The following is a 19,936-nucleotide window of genomic DNA, read 5'->3' on the forward strand; positions in this document are numbered from 1 at the left end:
TAATAAGTGTTTGCACTTTACAGTACCGTCCATGAACAGACTCAATCAAACCGAGCCTGCAACAGTTTCAATTTTGCCGTGTTGGGCTTTCTTTAGGGATTCTTATTTTCTCTATTTCGTATGGTGGCTTGTTTTGCCATTTTGTGTCCCTCTAAAGTCGAAGGCGAAGACACAAAGACAAGATAATATGCTAACTTGTCTTCGGGTCATGCCCCCCCCCCCCACTTAAAGTTGAAGACACGATAATGATAAGGAGGAATCACAGACAATAAAATCCCCCGCCAAAAAGGAGGAAATACATTTCATAGGGGAAGTAACCCTTACATACATATAAAAATCCAAGTAATGACACTCGTAAAAATTGATGAAAAGTTATAGGCCGATAACTGATCCTCTAAGAAGACAAATTTACGAGACTGTTATGATAAAATATGTCACAATTTAGTGATCTAAATATTAGTATAGTACTTTAAAAATGCTGTTTCATTGAATTCTAACTGATAATATGAATATATGAACTTAAATATAAAGATAATTTGAAAAAATAATAAATTCTTAACACAGCAATGTGCTTTCAAAATATGTGTACATTTAGGTCCGAGTGGGAGCATCTCTGAAGATGAGACCGAGTGGGAGCATTTTCCATTTTTATAAAAAGAATTAAGAAAAACTGATTTCTGAATGGAAATATTTGAAACTAATCTAGAAAAATGGATAAACATGACTCGGTTTATGTTCCGGTACGTTAAAAATAATTTTCAAGAAGGTTTTCAACCTTATTTCATATATGTTTCGGGAAAAGTCCGAGTGGGAGCATTCAGAGAAAAACACTTATCCCGTTTTCAGGCTTAAACCAGGCAATAAATCTATAAACTATTTTTACAATTATCTCAAGTACTATAGCCATTCTTTGGTGCGCTACATGATTTTTTAATACTCTTACGTTTTCTTATAATAAAATTGTATTTTACCTTCGAATCGACAAAAAAATGGTCCAAGTGGGAGCATTCAGCAGGTGCGCGATGACGTAGTATCCTACCATTGAATATAAAAAGAAAATTCCTTTAAACATCTGGAAAAAAGTGATCCCTCGGAAGCATTATAAACAAACAGTAAAAAAAACCCTGAAAATTGCTTTTAAAGCGGCATGCTTCCAGATGAGCAGACAATTTAAAAGTTTTTTTTAAGAAAAGTAAAAATATTCACAATTCAAGTTGCTTTAAATTATAATGCTATGAAGAACTTCCTTTATTTTATTTCTATTTATAATGTATTTTTATGCTTAATTTTCAGCTTGCGAATAGCACTACACTGGAATGGAGTATTGATTGTAATCAACTCTTTTTTCTTATATCTCCAACCTTCTAATATCACTTAAATATCACTAAAATTACATTCAGGAACATGCTTAGCATGTAGATTTAAAAAGAATAAACATCTATATAGATGAAACAGGAAGTATACCAAATTTCGTAAGACTAATATTTAACCTTCGTTAAAAGTGTACAAAATGTTAAAAGTAAAACATGGAAATATTTATACCTGTGTACACATTTTGTTCAAATCCGCCATATTTTAGTGGCTGTACATACGTACCATTTTCTCCGGGGGATTTTCCTCGAATTGCGAAATTTTAATAATATAAATAGCACGGGGGAGGAAGTGTTACCCGAAGGATGGAGTTTTTATGATAACTTGTTCAGGAGTTCTTGTGATAACTGTCACGGAGTTCGTCGGAAAACATCTGTATATACTACAAAACACTCGTTAAAAGCGGTTATTTTCATCTCTCCAAAATGAGTTTTAGGTGCTAAATTAAACTTTAATGATTAAGCTTGTCTTACATCTTGTATTATATGTCAAAAACTAATTCACAGGCTATTTTTAAATGCCTCTTGCTTCAAATCTGGTAGTTTTGAGTAAAATTTCCAAATTACTTGCCAATTCACAAGTTTTGACCTGTTTATTTCTGGTCTTCATCATTGCCATACATAATTACCTAATTATAATACAAAATTGCAAACATAAAGCCCCGGCTAACAGATTTATACCCGATTTTTCAAACGTCCCTTGTGTTCTAGATGTCACAGAGTTCTTATGATAACTTTTGTTATTGCCAGTGTGTTTCTTGCGCTAAATCACGGCACGTTTTAGCATTTTTTATTATTCAATGAGATTGTAAATCATTATGAAATGTAGTACGCTCATCCTTTGCGCAAAAACTAGGATATATATTGTTGGTTTTGAGTGGATTTTAGTTCAAGAGATATTATTTCTTACCCCCGTTTCTTTTTCATAGTATTTTTTATTTGACGCAGATTTCGTAGACTGGAAAAAGGATTTATGTACTGGTTTCCTAGCAGTTTCCGGCCCCTAGCAGTTTTATGGTCCTTTATCATTTTCATCCAGACATACAGTCTATATTTTCTCAGTTAAGCATCTTTGTTACTGCATAAATTATAGAAATATTTGTTTTCTATGTAAAACAGCAGTTTTAATAGTACAGCGATTAATATGTTTCAAAGTTTTGTCTGTTGTTTTAAGTTACATTAGAGAACTTGCGACACTTACAAGCAACACCTGGGGAATTCTAGTTTGAATGCCCATTCTAGGTAAATCTGGAACCTGGAGGGACAGTTCAATTTTTTTCGAGAGATCGGTAGTTAGAGCCAACCGCAATTGAGTTTTTATCATGTATCGTATTTTTTTAAGACATAATTGTGGAAATTATCCTGGTTAGATACTTATTTATTATGGTATAAAATGATACAAATTACTTAGCCCTTAGGTAAGGGAAGCATGCCTATATATTGTCTGCTTAAGAAAGGTGGTTGCTTAAAACATGTAAAATTGAGAACAACGCGTACGTTTTGAGACATTTTTGTTATGTGGTTTAAGCCATTATACTGCTGAATATCAGTGGCCGCTGGTTCAATTTTTACTGTAGATGATAGCCTATCACCTATTTATCCTTTGCAGACACTTAAGACCAACGTTTAATCCACATTTTTGTGCAAAGGATGATCGTACTGCATTAAGTAATGATTTACAATCTTATTGAACGATAATAAACGCCAAAACGTGCCGTGATTTAGCGCAAGAAACACACTGGCAATAACAAAAGTTATCATAAGAACTCTGTGAAATCTTCAGAGTTATCACAAGAACTCCGGTACATTTGAAAAATCGGGTATAAATCTGTTAGCCGGTGCTTTATGTTTGCAATTTTGCATTATAATTAGGTAATTATGTATGGCAATGATGAAGACCAGAAATAAACCGGTCAAAACTTGTGAATTGGCAAGTAATTTGGAAATTTAACTCAAAACTACCAGATTTGAAGCAAGAGTCGATGAAAAATAGCCCGTGAATTAGTTTTTGACACATTATACAAGATGTAAGACAAGCTTAATCATTAAAGTTTAATTAAGCACCTTCATTAAAGTTTAATTAACCACCTAAACTCATTTTTGAACGATGAAAATAACCATTTTTGACGAGTATTTTGTAGTATATACAGATGTTTTCCGACAACTCCGTGACAGTTATCACAAGAACTCCTGAACAAGTAATCATAAGAACTCCATCCTTCGTGTAACACTTCCTCCCCCGTGAATAGAGAAGGTGTGAAATCACTATGTATAAGGTTTCAGGACGGCTTTTTTGTTAGCGTAAAATGACCTAAAGTGGTAGATCTATAATTATATAGGAAAGTTTTATTAAGTAATTTATGATATTGTATGATTCTGTTTTCGAAGAGTGATTTAATTTTGTATTGCGATCGCGGATTTCCGTCGACTCCGGTAGCGGATTTGCTTCACTGATTCTTTTTATATTGCTTTCATCATGTGACAAATTTTAAAAATAGAATTATTGGGGAAACCAAAACAGACGTAAGATCATTCAGGAATTTCCTATATTTGAACGGATTAACAAAGGTAAGCTGTTTTCATTTTGTTATTTACTCCCATATTAAAAGTTAATGAAGATTTAAGGTTGTTAAAACTTTGATGTTTCAGTACCATATATTGTTTGTGAAAGTTTTCATGGTGAAATTATAGTTAAATGATCCTACAGCGTACACTCCTTGTCCAATAAAATTTCCGCTTGCGAGCACAGGGACTCGGCACAGTGTTGGGATTATGATAAAAAGTAATTCTAAATCTATCTATCTATATATATACTTTATCTATAATAAAGTGTGTTTCTCTAATTGCTCCCACTCGGCCCTTTTCCACAACCTGCAAGAAATAAGGTTGGAACCCTTCTTAACGTACCGGACATAAATCGAGTCATGTTTACACATTTTGCTAGATCGTTTTCAAATATTTCAATTTAAAAGTCAGTTGTTCGTATTTATTTTTACTCTTTTTTTATAAAAATAAGGTTTGTAGAGTAATTGCCCTTGACTAAGTAATCATCTGCAATTTTCAACTTGTGTCGCACGGAGCTCAAAAGGATTTTAGAGTCGTGAAACTTTATAGGAATGTTGCTCAGCATGTGAAGATGTGCACGTTGTGTTTCACTTGTGGATTTATTCTGTTTTGTCAGAGTTAAATCCCTTGAATTAGTAAAATTTCATAATTTTCAACTTGGGTCGTGCGTAGCTCAAAAAGTACTTGACCTAAAGTCATGAAACTTTATCTATACAGAAATGTTGGTTGGCATGTGTAGTTGTGCACCTATGGTTTGACTGTGGATTTATTTAGTATTTGAAGAATAATTGCCTTTGACTTAGTAAAAACGGTTCCATTATGTTGTGTTATGTGTTCCTTGAGTGCTTGAGTTAGAATCAACCAACTTAACAGGAATTATGATCAACATTAATGTGAAGCTGTGCGCCTTGGGTTTTGCATGTGGATTTTTTCCAATTTTGTTAGAGTTATTGCCCTTGACTTAGTATAAATTGCAATTTTCGACTTGTCCATGCATAGCTAAAAAGTTTTCGACCTGTAGGCCTGAAAGTTTACATAAATGTTGGTCAGCATGTGTACTTATGCACCTTTAGGTTTGCTTGTGGATTTATTCAGTATTTGTAAAGTTCTTGCCCTTGACTTAGTAAAAGCTTTTTAGTTTTCAATTTGTGTCACATGTAGCCCCAAAAAATATTTGACATAGAGTCATAAGTTTGACAAAACAGTGGAGTGTCGGGGCATCCGTAGCCTTTGGACACATTTCTAGTTGTTTTTGAACATTATCTATGTATCTTACTTATCCCTATTTGAAAGCAAAAAGGTTTAGTTTAATTATATAATTTACATAGTTTTTGGGGAGGCTATGCCGACCCAATGTTAATAACTGTCTGTCAAATCTTACTGCCGCGGTAATCAGGTCAAAAAATAGTACCTTGATTTCTTCTAAGCTGACTCATCACTCATCACAGACATTTACAATATGAAAATATTTTCATTCTTTAATTTCATATCTGCAATTTGTAAAGATAATAATTCTCTGAAAAATTCTTGATTTTTGTTTAAATCACTACTCCGTGACGTCATACTGCCGCGGTAATCAGGTCAAAAAATAGTACCTTGATTTTTTCTAAGCTGACTCATCACTCATCACAGACATTTACAATATGAAAATATTTTCATTCTTTAATTTCATATCTGCAATTTGTAAAGATAATAATTCTCTGAAAAATTCTTGATTTTTGTTTAAATCACTACTCCGTGACGTCATACTGCCGCGGTAATCAGGTTTAGGCATACGTATGTCTGTAATAAATAGTTCTGGTATGAAAACCCTTCAAAATAATAACTTTATCCATATTTTTTTAACAAAAAGCATAAATGAAAATTTATAAGTAAATGCTTTAATTCAGTGGCAAATATTCTTTATTATTTTTGATAACAATTTTCCAATTACTACGCAGCGACCAACTGTTTATGACGGGTCATTAACTAGAACGTTGCAACTACGTATTCTCAATATCATGCATGTTCTTTTGTTGTTATAAACTATTAATAGTCCTTAATATTTTTTAAAGACAAATAATTGTAAACTGTCGCTTACATCAGAGACATGTATCATGCTTGCGTGATAACTAGGGAAAACTAACTTATTTGTAACACCCAGGAGGCTGTACGCGGAAAACGCTCATAAACCGCTAAATCATATAGCTGTTTAGTAAATATTTTGCATACATTTAACTAAAAATTCACTGATGGTGATGAACATATAGTTTAAAAACATTATATATTCTTTAACCATTATCGCCGAAAAAAAAACTATTTAACTACAAAACCCCTAAGGACCTCCGACAAAATTCCAGCACAATATTACATTTTACATTAGCAAAATAAAAAAGCAATACTTATATTTTCATCTTACATAATTCATTAATCAAACTTTTAACATAAAAGTATCTTTGGTAATTGAAAGATCCCTACTCTGATCTTTTATTTGTATAGGAATAAATTTAAACATGTGCTCTTTTGTTTAGGAATATTTTGTAGTGAAAGTCTTATATATTCACTAATCTCATAATTAGAATTAGACAGGTCAGGAATTTATACAAACAGTTGTTTAGTTAACTATGCTCATTTTAATCCCAATAGAAACATTCAAATATTTGTGGTAAAAAACATGACCAAAGTACCTAGTAGTCGTTTACCCGGTGGTGATCCCATTAAACTGATTATAGATTCGAATTGATTAGAAAACACAAATAGAAACATGTGTTTCCGTACAACAAAATCGGAAGTAAAGTGAACAGTTAATTGACAGAAATATGTGGTCAAATATGTTTTAACAAGGAAATAATTATTTCAGAGAAAGACGCAAAGATCAGTATGACCCCGTATTGTGTAATTAGAAAGTTTATTCAATTCTAGGGCATACATCATAATTTGATAGTCCATTTGTAATAAAATTCAAATTTTCAATACAGATTATGAGATACATAAAAAATATTAAAGAATAAGAAGCTTTAATTAAAAAACAAAAACAAAAAAAACAAAAAAAAAAAACCGCATACATATACAAATTACTTACAGTCGAGCATCGGGAAGTCATTAACATATCTTACGAAACTTTAATTTGAAACCGATATTTGCTCGCGCTGAAGTGATAAATGTTTATTTGAAAAATAAAAAAAAAGAACTTTTATGGTTGTGTTCTAAAAATAATGGGCGGCATAAGAGGAATTTCTTATTCATTTTACAACACTTGAAAAATTACTACAGAAAATGTGTTGTTGTTTTGTTTTCAACAAAAGTGTGTGTGTTTTTAAGTTTATTTATACTCGGCGCCGGAATAACCATATGTCCGAGATTATAGCATCTGGGACGTCTTTTTCAAGCAGATTCTTCCTGGAAGCCCATTCTTCGTTCTTTAATTGGTGGTAAAGGAGACGACAATACCGTCAAGGCATCAACTTTCTGACTGACGACAACAAAAACGGCATCTATTAGCGCCAAACCTCCAGAGTAAGTCACGACAGGTCAACCAATCACCTCTGGTACTTATGATGACTTGACTATGACCTTCCGTGTGCCTTCTCCGCGACGTGCACGCCTCTGAAGGTATTTGGAGAAGTTTCAACAAACACTTCCAAAACACGCCATTTATAACACCATTCATAGCACTGACGGCTTCGATGTTCTCATCTATTTGCGGGGAAATGGTCGACAGGGAAAACCCTACGTAATAACCGCACACCCTGTTAACAACAGATTTTCCGCAGTATATATTTCAAGCTAGTGAGGTTTAAAAATACACGTAGAATCTATCGATTAACTACCATAAGTTGGTTGAGTGTTGAGTGTTGGCGGTAAAAAAAGAAGATATAACTTCCTGATCAATTTTCACTTAGGTTGATTCAGTTTTGAATAAGCTTTGCAGAGATGTATTTTTTCAAGAAATATTTAGCTTTAATATTATCCGACGCCGTCAGTAATGAAATGGGATTAATTTTCTGAAACGTGATTTTATTCGAGATTTGCTTCTGAAGAAGACAACCTTCTGTCCGTAGAGCATGAATGTTAATTAATACTCATCACAAGACAGTATCTTATTGATCTCAATTATGGTACATCTAAACGTGTATAATTTTTATGTTCAATAAAAATGTTGCATCACTTGCAGTTGTTATTATCATTCAATAATATTAAAATGACATAAAATATTTATGATGAACAGTCCTAGAATATTTTGATAAGGAACCGTCAGTTGTAAAATGTTATTGTTATCTGATAATGAACAGTCGTCATACTTGCTGGTATGTCATTTATTATTGACAGTTTAGGTTTTTCAAAATTTGCATGATTAACAGTCCGAATGTAGACCTTAATTAAATGTTCTGGAATATTAACAAAATGAATAGTCAACCTCATTAACCATATATATGAATGGTTGAACACAACAGTAAGGATAAATAGCGCAATGTGCATATCTTTTTATTTTGGTAGTATATTTTAAGCAAAAAGAAAAGAAACTATAAGTCTGAAACATTCTCTCATAGCCTCCCCATCAGTACATTCAGTGCTTTGATTTATATTGGCTTCATAGTGTTAAATCTTATGACAAATATGGTACCTGATATTTTCAATGAACTACACAGGAAAAGTAGATCTGTTTAATATTTAAAATATCAACTAATATATTTTTGAGAAAATTTATGGAAACTTTAAAAACAGCCCCTCATTTTGGTATTTTTTAGGGATATTTTAATTAGGCTCTATAAGAAGGAAAATAGGTTCTCTAAGTAGGTAAATGGTCAAACACGTATTAGAAATGGGTGGATTATGGTAACTGCATGCTAGGTGCCTACATGTAACTCCTTTATTTCAATGCTTAATTCATCTGCATTTGTTCTCTACTATTTGTTGGATACTTTTAAGCTCGACTAATAACAAAAAGGATCGAAGATATATGCCCAGCTGTAAATGCATTGATGTTTTTACGTAATATTATATCTTTATTTCTTTAATCTTTATTTTAGTTTTATATATGTACATACATCAAATAATATAGGCATACACACAGGACTTTTCCCAGTGTCACTTTGTGCCAGACTATCTGATCCATTCTTAATTACAATTATGATTATATTTAACCCAATTAAAAAAGAAACCCAAATGTTGTTTCCATATAACCTTTATTTAAGAAATCAAATCAAGATTGTTAATGAAATGTGTATCATAGTTTGGGGACCTTTCTGTTGAAAATGTGTCAGAGTTAAATCGTATACATATACATGCACAGTGCGTTAACTGGAGTGCAGGTATTAGTTACCCGCACTCCAGAGCATGCCCATTGATTGGCTCATTTTGCTGGGGTTTTCTTATTGTGACGGAAGAGAAAGGGAAAGCGATAGAAATATCATATTCAGATGCTCGTTCATTGGTTACTTTTTCCCGGGGTTTCATATTGTGACAACAGGGAACGTGTTTTTATGTTTGACTATGATACAAAAGAGAAAGAACACCAAAACACTCGGTAATCTGATTTATACTCGGGGGCTACGTCCACTCGTACAAATTAGATAGCCTCGTGTTTCGGTACTCTTTCTATTACTTAGATAATGTTGCTCTGTATATTTACATGTACCTTGTTAAGCTAGCTAAAAATAAAATCATCTTATGTTTATGTAAATAACTTTCAGCTCTAGAATTGGACACCCATTGATTGCATCATACTATTAAACTTTCTGCAGAGTCATTTGTAGGTCAATTTGCCTTTTTTATTCTTTGTGCTATTTAAATATAAGTTTCAATTATTTCTATTCAGAATAACTTTTTGCAAACTTGGCGATCACTTGTTCAACGTAACTTTGCACTGTTTATACAATATCACTTCTCCACCCTGTATGTTATTTTGTTTTATTAAAAGAGTGATCTTGTTCACTGAATACATTTCGTGATCTTGTTCACTGAATACATTTCATCAAAACAACCTTTTGCTTTTATCCTCTATGTAGTTAAAGTTACAATTTTTCCAATTTCTATTAGAGAGTAAGATAATTAACCCCTGGGGTGAGTAACCCGAAGCTTTCGTTAAAATCACGCTAACGAAAGCGTTAGCGATCGCGTAACGAACACGTTAGTGATTTTACCGATTGTTTTTGTTGCATAACCAGAAAGCATCGTTATGTTATCGCTAATCAGTCGTTAGTAAAATTCATTAACGAAATCGTTGTGTAATCGTTAAGGGTATACACAGCATTTTGGCACCACCTGTTATTAGCTTTTCCTGCATAGATTACATTGCACGTAAAAATAATTGTTTTTAAACTGTTTTTTGTGCAAATGTGCAGCCATATATATCTGTGAAAGAAACAATTGACACTCTGTATGAATCTGTTTGTTTGTTTGTTTTTGTATGTATGTATGTATGTATGTATGTATGTATGTATGTATGTATGTATGTATGTATGTATGTATGTATGCCATACGTTCGCCGTAAAACGAATCTAAAGAAAGCAATTCTAAGTCTTCGGATATACAATACAGAACAGAACATTATTTTATTTTGACATGTACATAGTACATGATCATACTTGATGTGATGATACATTGATAGAAATGCATCAACAATACAATTTCAATACTAATTTTCAATGATTTTTAAAATAAACTTTGAAGATAATGTCACGTTACATTTTAATGGCGTTATATATAGTACGAGTTTTAGTAATTATACTAGAATGTTATTTCAAATCAACCAAAATTGATATTATAGTGTTGAGGATAAACTGTTTTAAACGTAATTAAATATGCATTTTTATATAACAGATTTATCATCAGAAAAATTCTACAAGTTACATAAAATTGTTAAATGGAATTTGTATGTTCATTAATACAGACATATATATTCATTATACAATAAAATACAATACAAAACAATACAATAACGTTTATTTGCTTTAAACATTATACAATGTTTCTAGCAAAAACTATAGACAAGAAATACTGTTACATGAACATAATTACAACTGAACATTTTGGATTTGTAACAAAAAACAAAAGGAGAGACTTGATATAAGTTCATTGCCTCATCTTTAAGATGTAGAATATTTCGGTATGTGTGTGATGAAATAGAGTAGTACACTATCTAAGAGTAAATGTTTAAGTGCAAAGTAAATAGAAATCAATAAAATTTGGATACTTTTTGAGACAAATATACAGTGAATTATCTTCTCGATGAAATGCTATATATATACATATATCTTGATTTGATATTTCTTTGTGATGAAAAATAAATAAAGATTTATAAACAATTTAAGAGAAAATGTTAATCATCTTTCCTTTTAAAGGCAAAGTATACATTTTTAATAAATGTGAATCATTTTTTAAGAATAAGGTAATAAAATAGTTTCAAACTTTATGATTGTTGGCCAATGGCAATAATATCTTTGCTAATATCTTAATCGATGCTTTTAAAAATATTGACGCTAAATAGCAACGTGATTTTTGTTTTGATTTAAATGATGCAAATGAAGAAATGAACTGCTTTTTCTGTAAAACTTTCTTTACATAACCTTTGTTACACACTGGTGAAAATATTTAATAAACCTTCGTATGTTGCTAGCTTGAAAATTACATGGGAAAAAAAAGCAAGTTTCGATTAATAAACTCTACTTTTCATGAAAATAGAGGTTAACCATTAATTTAAAGTATATGAAAGAGGAATATTATATATTTTTTTTTAAATATACTCCGCTGAATTTCATATATGACCAAACACGTCAAAATTTATCCATATACTGTGTTACACTCTTTCATTGTACATGAATGTCTTTATGCTGAATTCTTTAATTTCACTTTGTATATAGAACTTGTATAACTTCTAAGTCTTTTAAGTATTAAAAAATTGAAACTTTAATGTAATATTATATCTATTTAATTTCATACATGAAAGAATGTGATGTATTGTTAAACATGCAATACAAATAGTGTTAGCTTGTTTTGAGATAAATAAGAAAGAATACTATTACATAAGATAACTAAGGCGATTAACAGGTCACTTTGTATTCTCTATGTCAGTTGATGAAATTAATCAACCTCCTTAGAAGCATTCAAACATATAAGTGTCCAAAGTCTATCAGTTATCTAAATACTCTAGCAGCATGGCGGCCATTGTCTGCGGAATGAAAAAACAACATCACTTGTATAAAGATATTTGGAATTATTCTTAAAATCATTTACGAAAGAAATGCTCACTTAAGTTTAATGAGTACGGTTACGTTTTATTTTGAAAATGAATGCAGTCATAATAATAATAATAATAATAATAATAATAATAATAATAATAATAATAAAATAATAATAATAATAATTATGATAGTAATAATGATAATAATGATAATAATAATTATAAATAAATAAATAATAACTTTACATATTAAGACATTTACAGATTGTAACATCATATTAAGGACTTATTATCAAGAAAATAGGAAGAAAATACGTGATATAAATAATACATACTCATAAAAAGTTTGTTGAAAGAGCTTCAGACGTTGTTTTTCCTTCAACGAAGGTCTAACGTGTACTCCGAGGTAGTCGTTATTTTACGACAGTTTCGTTAGTATTTTTGGTATAACGAACGTTTCGGGTTAGAGGGTAAATTACTAACTAGAGCTTAACCAAGGCATTACGATGATCGTAACTCTAACGAATGCTTCTGGTTACTCACCCCAGACTGAAACGTTAACTTTCTGGTCGAGTTGACTACTATACCTATGTTATCTTAAATAATATTGACCGGTGGTGTCATGCTGACAAACAGTATACATGTACATGTATATCTAAATACTGAGATTATGTATTTATCTAATCTTTAAGATAAGTAAAAAAAAGAAAGATCACAATTCCGAAAGACATCCATAGGCAAATTTTACCACAAATTAATGGATGGGTGCTCACCAAACTTGGTCTGGAGCATTCTTAAAGATTTTTTTTATCAATTTTGCTCAAATTGATTTGATTTGCCCCATTAAAGGAGCCGCTTGTGTTGAAAATGGAAAAAAAATCAAATAGCGTGATCAATATGCTTTACTTACCAAATGAACAGTAACAATGAACTCGGGACATTTGTGGAAGGTTCCTATCGTTTTTACTATGAAAAAATAAAACAATCGGTGTCGGGAAAATTTATAACTAGAGAAGCAAAATGAAGTTGAACTGGACTTGTCTTTCTACAAGTTAATTTGAAAAATTATTTCCATAATCATTGAAAAACAGTGTTTTTCTGGTAGGCGATTCAGGCCCATCATGACCCTCTAGTATAAAATGAACTTCATTTAAATAATTCCTGTAATTTACAGAATTTGATGAGAATAAAAAAGAAAACTTAAAAAAAAAATCCTAATAAGAAATGTTTCATTCTGATTAATCAAACTTTCAAGTTCCAGGTTTATCCAAATTGATAATGAACTGAATATTTTTCACAATTTAGGCGATAAGGCGGTTCTTTATCCCAATCTCTAAACAACATTATAAATTAAATTCCAGTGTTTGATTGCTAAGATCTGTGGTATGCTTATACCACCAGTTCAGAGACAGGCAAGCTGGTACATCTGTGTAGTCTGACCAGACAATACTTTGAGAAAGCTACTGAATTTATTTGACACTGACATCCCTACATAAACTTACTAATTCGTACAAAAGTGCATTTTTGCAACGTTATTATTTCACCAAAAAACGTGTTTTTTTTCTGGAGGTAATAATCTTTAGTGAAGATCAAACTACAGTTATTTAATTACTTATTTTTTACATTTTAGATTACAAGACCAACAGATGTTTTATAGTTCAGCTTACAAAAAGCATTAGACAAGTTTCATAATTATTAAATGGCCGGTATTCAGGTAGATGGGAACCCAACAGTAGAGCATCTCACGAATTATTTTCGGAGAAGAACTCGACAAAGTAATTCCACCCAACATGATAGTAGCAGTGATTCTTCAAGACCACGCGACGCAGTCCCAATGTCTACTACGCAGCCTACAACATGTGAAAGTCTTGGTATATTGATAGGCAAACCCAAACACAGACAATACGGTACTCTAGACTCACGTATAAAATCATATGAAAATGAAAATTGGATTAAAGATAAAACACCGGGGATAAAAGAACTAGCAGAGGCCGGACTTGCATATACAGGTGTTGCCGACTCTGTGAGGTGTTACTACTGTAATATCGGCCTAAAAATCTGGCCGAAAGACGTCTGTCCTTGGAAACAGCATATACTAGCCATGTAACACCGCAAAACGTCCGTACCGCAAAACGTTCGCGTGTGGACGTTTTGCGTCGCATATCGTACACATGTGGACGTTTTGGGGTGCATATCGTACTTGGTACGTTTTGCGGCGAGAGTGTGTATTTGCGCCGCATATCGTCCACTTTTTCTGTAGTAAAATATATTCACGAATCCTTCCCAACGAACATTTATTCATCTTGAATTTTATTTACTAGAGGTATTGCATTGAAATTGAATAAATGTTGATTACGGACTTAATGTAAGACAGTGTTCTTTGATCGACGTATTATCACCAGAACGAAATTGTTGCAACAGCTTCAACATTTTTTTGGACAGACACTTGAATAAAGTTTGGGGTTTTTTCCACGACTCGGTTGCCTAATCCTTAGGCCATGCTAAGAAGGCAGTGATGGTTTGGCAACAAATATAACAAGTAAAATATAATTACTAAACTGCGGTCCGCTTTTGCCGCTCTATATTTCTTTTCTTTCTTATACATGAAAAATCTTTTCCATCAACGCGTTTAGTCTTTTTTTAAAGATATTTTCGTGCTACTTGCTGTATTAACATATTGTCAACATGGTATGGTCTCCCTGGTTATGCCTAAATTACGATGAGAAAGGTTTTCGGCGTGATAGGAATCGTTAAAGGGTTAGATACCGTTATATACGGTTCTGTGGGTTGGTTTCCCGTTATGGTTTCCTACAGAACCGCGTATTTCCCCGTATCGGGTCAGTAAACTAACCCTGTAACTTTTAAAATATTTTCTCAAAGATGAGATTGTTATTTTTGAACATCATCAATATGTTGGTAAAAAATGCGATAGTGCCGGCATATCTGCTTGACGCGGCTCAAATAGTTTAAACTACAAAATCTAGTAAAGTTTTGAAATTGTCATAAAATATAACTTTGAAAATGAATTAAATCTATAGGTTTTAGTCGAAAAGTCCGTCCCTTTTTACTAAAACCGTATTATTTTATCGCCTAAGAACAAAACATTTCGTCGGGTTAATTCTACAAACCCGTAACTCGATTTTTTGGCAAAATTGAGATTTTTATATCATTTTTTCGTCTCAGGGGGCTCTTTTCACAGTGGAACATACTTACGTAAGTTGAGAAACTAACATAAAATATGTTTTTTTTCCAATTCCACAAACCCGTAACTCGCTATTTACATCAAACCCTTTAATTCTAGACCCCAGTAACTTCTCGTCCAATCAAAACATTCTGATTTTGTACCACGTGATACATGACACATCTGTAATGGCTGCCTTATTGTATCACAAACATAATATTTGAAAAACTTTTCAGTGATTTATTTAAAGATAATTATAGTATATTACCTGACTGTAATATAATTACATATATTGATGATTTAGTTTTTATAGCTCTTACATCATTTTGAATTATATAGTAAAATGTCTTGAAATTAGATACATATGTAAATACTACATTTATTCGGATGATTAACCATTTTCGGACGGCACCTCGATTGAGTACTATTTTTTTTTATTTCCCTAAAAGCTTTTATTTCAAGTTTTTACACTTTTTTGAAAGGGTACTAATTTTAGCTTATATAGCTGAAAACCTCATTTTTACATTTGAATTTTGATTCACCCCATAAAGTTATACATGTAGTTATTTAGAATAGTTCTTGAATTTGGAAGACAAAATGGCGCCACTCCCACTTTAGGTTTAGTCCCGTGCAGTCATACTTGTTAGTGGTTACAGACTGTTACATCTAGATGCATCAGGACAAATTGTTTCAGAAATTTCAACGCTGTTTTCTAAAGCACGAAAAGCATCTACTTAATGTACACTCTAAATCAAAAAATTAAACATTTATGCAACATAGGTATGTGACAGAAACGCATCGTTCAAATTACCACGGTTGATGAACATGTTGTAACATAACAAGTGCATACTTTTGAAAAATTAATGTAGATTTCATTTGATAGTAGCATTGATTTTCAAACAGACGTGTAATATTTTTACACAGTAGGGAGAAGTTAATGATATTTTTACTTTGAAATTTTTCTATGTTTCTAGCCGAAAATTATTACACTTAGGTCAATTTTGCTTCAAAATGTTTCCTTAGAACCCCCGTATGTCGCTTTTATGGTGTAGAAATGACCTGAATGTTTGTCAACAACCAAAGTATCTCTCGAATGGGGTTTTAGAATTCAGAATTTGTATTGGTTTTCTTATTTATTATTGAAAAATTTGAAATAAAAAATTATTTTAAGATTTTAGCTTTAAAATCGTATGCACAGAAATAAAAATTTGGTAAATATGTATAACATACAGATTTCCTAAATTCACTGAAAATTTTGGTCTTTATACGGGTTATCATTAAAAAAAGTTATTACAGTTCAAACTTTCAAATGCGATTTTCTAAAAAATGACAAAAAATGACATTACGGGTTTGTAGTATTAAGCCAACGATTTCGCCTATAAGTTACATAGATAATATGTAATTAGAGTATATTATACACAAAAATTCATCCGCATAGGAAATGATGAAAATAAGAAAGTTCAATGTGTTATATGATAAAAAATAAAGCATATTTTAAAATATCGTAATGTAAGCGTTTTGTTTTGAATGCCATAATGTATTTTATAATTGAACAATGTAATTTTATAATTGAACAATGAAAAAAAGGTCATGGTGGCCTTATATCGCCCACCTGCCTATAAGGCTCAACATGACAATAGGGTAGATTAGCTTAAATATTACAAATAAAATGCAAGTTACCATTTCATGTTTTTGGTCAGAATCTGGGTAACTGATATCAGTACTCAATTTCTACGTCTGAAAATGGTTCATCAATATCCAAATATCTGTAAATTGACAAAGATATGGTTAATTTAAAATCCGAAATTCCCCAATTAGTGATCTTGGAAAGGACAAAAGGTTCATTTCCAGGGTCAATATTAATATTGGGAACTATTCAAGATTGTCCCGTTCCATGTCATAAATGTATGAATGACATTCTGGGAACCATTTGATAAGAAAAAGAAATGGCAGTTTTATCACAATTCAATTTAATTTTGACTTTAAAATATGTTCTTTTTTTTATATTCAAAGGCAAATTACTCTTTTGACATTATTCAGTCCGTTTTTAGCCCATTTAAATGAACTTTGACATTCGAGACCTTATTGTTATACATATTCTGTATAAAATTACTTTAAAAATGAAGAAGAAAACGAAAAGCACTAACAAGCGTGATATATAGTGCGTTTTTTGTTGTTGTTTTTTGTTAGATTTAGGCCTATATTCTAACTTTGTTTTGAGATTTTATGGTCATAGATATTATGTTTGAAAATTGTCAAGATTAAAGAAGAAAATGAAAGCGTTGGAGTGGTAACAATGTGAAATTATAACAGATATTGTAATTCAAGGACAGATTAACTCTTGACATATTGCTTAGTGGTATGTGGATGCTAGGTGGTAACAAGCTAAATTTGGACGGACAGACAGACAGACAGGGCACATTACTCAGGTGAGCTTGAAATTAACACACAAAAACACCTGATAATAACTGGTCAAAATTAACGAAAATTATATAAACTTTTAAAATATGGACGTTATGCGCAGGACCCATGCCTTTTTGCCGCAAAAAAAGTTACGTTCAGAAAAATGGTGGACGGATATGCGCCGCAAAACGTCCATAATACGGTACGTTTTCGGTACGGACGTTGCTTTTGAGAGTTACCATAGCCAGTCCTGATTGCGGGGCATGTAAGCTCAGGTGCAAAGGTTTAAAGCTTTTATGTTTAGAAAAAATTTCTAGGGAAAACAATCAAAAGGATTTCGGATTTTGAAAGCTGGGACGATTCAAAAGGAATTTCGTTGATACTTTGAAAGATGCTACTAAGAGAAACGAAGCAGCTGTGACTGCAGCAAAGCAGTATTGAACTAACGATGTTATCATTAATAAAGCGGTCAAATCATTGATAAAGACTGAGCGGTTCAAAAACTTCTCTTCTCTTGACCTTATAGCTGCTATTGAAGAAGTTGAAAAATATTCTAAAAAGGGTAAACAAACAGAACAGTTGGCAAAAAACTTGCAAGCAAAATCTGAAGATGTAGAAACTGACGGTGATACGTCTGAGTCAGATGAAGAAGATGAAGAAGAACTAAACAGACAATTGAAGGAGCAAGTTACTTGTAAAATTTGTTTTAACGCTATTGCTTGTATAATAACATTTACCCATGTCGCCACATGGTTTAGCTGTCTCCCCAGTGTATACCAGCACTTTCTAAATGCGGCAGACTGTAGGGCCGATTATAGAATGGAACTGTTCGAGCCCCCCAGATGGCCGTTTAAATACATTTTTTTGTCTGAGCTTTTATGCTCCCGAACAAAAGGGGAGCTTATATTTTCGCCGCTTTGTCCGTCCGCATCCCGTTAGTTCTGTTGTTCTTTCCCACGATTTAGCTTTTAGCATCTTTATTCATTGACCGATACCTGGCTTCCATATTTTTGGTTTGCTTTAGTTAGATGGATTGGATGGCCCTGAGTTCTGTGTCCCACTGATGTCAAGGTCATTGGTCATAAAATAGATGTTTACACTTTTGCTTCTGACATACATCATTCATTAAACGATGTCTTTTATATTTTGTAAAGTACGAGGTACATACCTTTTTGGTTCCCTCTAACTTTGCTTGTAAAATTAAGGCTTCACGTAGGTTAAGGTCACCGGTACTAGAAATAGATTTAAACACTTTTGCTCAATCATTTACCAATGTCTTTCATATTTGATATGATATACATGTACCTTTGGATGGTCCTGTTACTTGTTTGGAGCCATCAATATCATTATCAGTGATGCTAAGAATATTTGCATTGTACATAGTATATAAACGAAAGTGCAATTTTGGGGAGCATCTATCGCCTCTAGCGATATGTCTTGTTGTTTAATATGTTGTAAGCTATAGTATTAATTTTCAGATCTGCAGCCATATTCATTATATTGTTTAAAATCATATTATTTTCCTCATCAGTTAAAAATTTGTGTTTAGTTAATATCCCTGTTTCAAATTTATCTTAAGTAATGTATGTACACAATGTTGTATACTTTCGATTATTTGTGCAGTGTATCCAATAAGAAAGAAATAAAGAATAAATAATAGCATAAATAATTTCATTTTCACTATTCTATGATAAGGCACAATAGTTATGTGGTTTTCCTTGTAAAACGGGGATGTTGTGAAGTTTGCTGGTATGTCAAATCTAAATGTAATTATTTTGCAAAAACTAGTTTAAATATTCTGGTAAACTGGCATTGTTTTAATTAATTTCCTTTCGTGTTCATCAAGACGTGTGTGCTGAGATACGGTAGTGATACTTATATTTCAAGACTAAAGACTATAGCCTATAAGGAAATAGTGATTTAAATATGCAGCTATCCACATTATATCATAGGCCATAGTGGTCTCGGTATATGGCTGCAAAAAGTATAGGTCAAAGTGAACTATATATGTTCAGCTGCAACGTTTTAAGTTATTATTCATGTCCCTCATGTCAAGATTGGCTCTGATCCAGGAATCACTAGCTTTATGTAGACTAAGGTATAGGAAGGCACATGATAAATGCAAGAACTCTATACTTGGCATAAAGCAATGTCTAGTAGACTTCTATTAAAGTTTAATGAATAATGCACTTCCAGTCTCCCCTGATCTTGGATGTAATGTCAAATAGTGTTATAAACAAAATTAAGTTGGAACAT

At 32.1% G+C, this 19,936-nt stretch overlaps 1 long non-coding RNA gene across 1 annotated transcript; it reads left to right on the forward strand.

The window, feature by feature from the left end:
• The first annotated feature begins 3,793 nt into the window (after positions 1-3,793).
• Positions 3,794-17,941, forward strand: LOC132738937 (uncharacterized). Its single transcript, XR_009626936.1, has 3 exons — positions 3,794-3,938; positions 13,727-14,199; positions 17,929-17,941. It is a non-coding gene; the product is annotated as an uncharacterized LOC132738937 (long non-coding RNA).
• Positions 17,942-19,936: the final 1,995 nt, after the last annotated feature.

This window comes from Ruditapes philippinarum, unplaced genomic scaffold, assembly GCF_026571515.1.
Source record: "Ruditapes philippinarum isolate M1 unplaced genomic scaffold, ASM2657151v2 ctg3002_1_1_1_1, whole genome shotgun sequence".
NCBI lineage: Eukaryota > Metazoa > Mollusca > Bivalvia > Venerida > Veneridae > Ruditapes > Ruditapes philippinarum.